Below are 4,203 nucleotides of genomic sequence, written 5' to 3'. Positions count from 1 at the left end.
GGTTTCTGAGACTTCATTTTAGTGACAGGTCTAGTGGAAATAATGGGTGCTGAGGGTGTTTCCTGGGTGCTCTCAGCAATACCTTGCGAGGCATCTTCCTCAGGTAATGCTACTGATGCAGCCCCACCTGGCCTATCAACTTGAATCGTTTGGCTAATCTGCTCAGGTGTTTCTAAGGGCTCAATATCCTCTACTTCCGGATCATCAGCCCCTATGTTCCCATCCCATGTTTCAGGGTCCCAACTTTTCCCAATGAATGCCCTTACTTTGGTTTCAGACACTACTCTAGATCTGCAATTCAGCTGCCGTTGTCATTCAGCCACTCGTATAATGAGACTCTGGACCTGGTTCTCAGCAATGTCAGCTCTTTTACTAGAGGAGAGAAGGCTCTCCTTTGTAGCACAGATGGAAGTTTTCAAATCTGTTAGTCTGCATGTGAGGCGTGCTTTTGAGGCTCTGAGATCATCCCTCTCCTTAATAACACTTTCCATCGTATGAAGGACCAGCCAACCAGCTTCGCTATACTTGTCATTTTCACAAAACTCCTGGAAAATATCAAATATACGATTGCCAAGAGCATCTCCTTTATCCAGCATGTCATCTACTTTAGGTGCTACTTTAATATTATCTTTGCTATTTCAGACCATGGATTAGTACGGGTAGTAGACGTATCCCCGTCAAGACTAAATAGGTTGGAAAACCAATTTAAGAAATCCATATTTGGTGCCAAAGGGACCAGGTATAAGGCATCATGCAAAAAAAAAAAGAATATGTGTGCGTGTGTGTGTATATATATATATATATATATATATATATATATATATATATATATATATATATATATATATATATACCACAATGAATGAAGGGGGAAGTGCAGAGTGGAGACCCAAGGCCCAAGCGTCGGCCACTGGAGATCCCCTCAGAGAGGGGTTTAGGAGAGGAGATGGGTCAGTCAGGGTGCGAGGTAGTGCCGATGAAGAGCAAAGCTTTCCCCCAGATTCTGGATGCTTCCTCCCCCCAACTACCATGATCCGAATTCTACCTTAGAGGGCTGGATAGGGCAGAGGTTGTACATTGGTAATATGAGGGCTGGAGGCACAGGGAATCCAGGGTGGATGATATCTTCTGGACCAAGGGTGTGAGGGATGATGCTGGGAGAGTATAGGGTGAGTGGGTTGGAAGGGGGAACTGATTACAAGGATCCACATGTGACCTCCTCCCTGGGAGAGGGACGGCAGAAAATGTGGGAAGGGAGACTTGGGATAGAGCAAGATATGACAAAATAACGATGTATAAATTACAAAGGGCACATGAGGGAGGGGGGAAAGGGGAGGGAGGAGGGAAAAAAAAGGACCTGATGCAAAGGGCCTAAGTGGAGAGCAAATGCTTTGAGAATGATTGGGGCGGGGAATGTATGCATGTGCTTTATACAATTGATGTATGTATATGTATGGATTGTGATAAGAGTTGTATGAGTCCCTAATAAAATGTAAAAAAAGAAAAGGAAAAAAAAGAAAGAAAAGAAAATGATTAGGGCAAAGAATGTACAGATGTGCTTTACACAATTGATGTATGTATATGTATGGACTGTGGTAAGAGTTGTATGAGCCCCTAATAAAACGTTTAAAAGAAAAAAGAGAAATCCATATTTGTCAAACTGGCTGCAGCGCCAGGCCAGGCGCAGGGGCGGCGGAGGCAGTGGCGAGGGCGGCGTGAGAGCGAGGCTCTGGCCCTGCGCAGGCCCAGGCCAGCGGCCGCTAGGAGGGCGAGGCATGCTGACCTGCAGGCCGCGAGCGGCGGCAGCGGCGGCAAGGGGCGCAGGGGTTCCTGGGAGGCGCAGCGTCAGGCCCTGGCGCGCGCCCGCCGCCCCTTCCCCGCGCCAAGGCCGCCCGGGCAACTTGTGGCCAAAGTTTGGCCCCAGCCTCCGGAGTGCGCGGGGCGGCCCGCGAAGTTGGCTGTGGCCCCCGCCGCGGCTCGGGCCGGCCCATGGCCCGCGCGCCCCCGCCGGAGCCCCTGGGCGGCCGGGCTCCTGCCCCCGGGGCCCCCGGGCCTCAACGCCAGTGCGCCTCCCCCGGCCCCGGGCCCGCGCACGCGTGGGAAAGTTGGCCTGGAACCGGCCCGACCAGTTCCGCCGGCGCGCACACCGGCCGCAGAAGTTGGTGCTGCAAAACTTTTTTGGGGGGTTCCGCGGGAGCCCCCGTGCGTCGGGACCGGATGCGCGCCGGCTAGCGACCCCTGCGCCGAGAGAGGTACCCCCAGAGCGACGCGCAGCGGGGGCGCCCCGGACCCGCGGCCCGGGGGCTATGGCCATGGTGGCCGGAGGCTGGGGCGGCCCCGGCGGCGGTGGAGACGCGAATGGCGTGGACAAGGTGGGTGGCTACCCGCGCGCCACCGAGGACTCGGCCTCGCCCCCGGGCGCCGCCAGCGACGCCGAGCAGGGCGACGAGGAGCGGCAGGGGCTGCAGGTGGACTGTGTGGTGTGCGGGGACAAGGCGAGCGCAAGCACTAGGGCGTCCTCACCTGCCAGGGCTGCAAGAGCTTCTTCAAGCGGAGCATACTCCTCAACCTCAGCTACACCTGCAGGTCCAACCGTGACTGCCACATTGACCAGCACCACCGGAACCAGTGTCAGTACTGTTGCCTCAAGAAGTGTTCCGGTCGGCATGCGCAAAGAGGCCGTGCAGCGGGGCCGCAGCCCCCACTCGCCGCCAGGTCCTGGCGCCGCGTCTCCGGCAGCCCCCCCGGGCTTGGCGCTGGCGGAGGCGGTGGGCGGAGACCTCTTCCATGGCCAGCCAGTGTGGGAGCTGATCGCACAGCTGCTGCGCGCCAAGCCCTACCTGGCGGTGGCCGGCCACTTTGGCACGGGCGCGGCGAGCGCCTTCGGCCCGGGCGGCGCGGGCGCGGTGCTGGGCATCGATAACGTGTGTGGAGCTGGCGGCGCGGCTGCTCTTCAGCACCTTGGAGTGGGCGCGCCACGCGCCCTTCTTCCCCGAGCTGCCCGTGGCCGACCAGGTGGCCCTGCTGCGGCTCAGCTGGAGCGAGCTGTTCCTGCTGAACGCGGCGGAGGCCGCCCTGACCCTGCACACTGCGCCTCTGCTGGCCGCAGCCGGGCTGCACACCGCTCCCATGGCCGCCGAGCGGGCGGTGGCCTTCATGGACCAGGTGCGCGCCTTCCAGGAGCAAGTGGACAAGCTGGGCCGCCTGCAGGTGGACTCGGCGGAGTATGGCTGCCTCAAGGCCATCGCGCTCTTTACTCTTGATGCCTGTGGCCTCTCAGACCCAGCACACGTGGAGAGGCTGCAGGAGAAGGCGCAGGTGGCCCTGACTGAGTACATGCTGACCCAGTACCCAGCCCAGCCCCAGTGCTTCGGCCGCCTGCTGCTGCGTCTGCCTGCCCTGCGCGCCGTCCCAGCCTCACTCATCTCTCAGCTGTTCTTCATGCGCCTGGTGGGCAAGACACCCGTTGAGACGCTGATCCGAGACATGCTGCTCTCGGGGAGTACTTTCAACTGGCCTTAGGGCTCCGGCCAGTGACCGACCTCCAGCGACACAGATGCTCGGGGTCCCCAGGCCAAGGATAGGGACAGCCTCCCCAAGTGGCTAACCAGAACCATGACTAGGGCGAAAGATCATTATGTAATATGCAGTAGCCCTTAGTGACCCTGGTTACAATTTGACTCGGAGGCTACTGGACTTCAGAGCCTTACAAGCCTGGAAGGTTTATTTCAGGCACAGCAAGCACATGCCTCGGCGGTGCTGACTTGCGTTCTGCACCTGGATAGGCACCTGAAGTCATTTGGAGAGGATGTCTATGTAAGTTGGTTTTACATAAATTTCTGTGCTGGATTCCTTGTGCTTGTGGATTTTCTTGTCCTTCTTGGTTTGCTGTTATTTTACTACTGAGTTGGCTTTTGTGGTTTTCTTCATTTTGATGAGGTTTCTTTCCTATTTCTTACGACATTCCCTTGATAGTTATTTTCTTATCTAGTGTAAGATGGTCATGTTTCTCTTGTGTACTGCTTGCCTTCCTCTCCATACAGTTTCTTTGCATGTACTTTTCTCCCCCTATTTGCTTCGTGTTTGTCTCCATTGCAGATTGATATTTGTAGCTCTCTCTTTTCAGTCTTGTGTCATATTTGCAGAACTGCTTCACCTTGGTTACTGTCTGGTGGGGACTGCCTTGCTCATTGATCTCAGGTT

At 56.4% G+C, this 4,203-nt stretch overlaps 1 pseudogene; it reads left to right on the top strand.

Moving 5' to 3' along the window:
- Nucleotides 1-2,306: 2,306 nt before the first annotated feature.
- LOC142423292 (nuclear receptor subfamily 2 group F member 6 pseudogene) lies at nucleotides 2,307-3,537 on the top strand (annotated as a pseudogene).
- The last annotated feature ends 666 nt before the right edge of the window (nucleotides 3,538-4,203 follow it).

Source organism: Tenrec ecaudatus, chromosome 12 (assembly GCF_050624435.1).
Source record: "Tenrec ecaudatus isolate mTenEca1 chromosome 12, mTenEca1.hap1, whole genome shotgun sequence".
In the NCBI taxonomy this organism is placed as follows: domain Eukaryota; kingdom Metazoa; phylum Chordata; class Mammalia; order Afrosoricida; family Tenrecidae; genus Tenrec; species Tenrec ecaudatus.
This window is presented reverse-complemented; position numbering and strand designations above follow the sequence as displayed.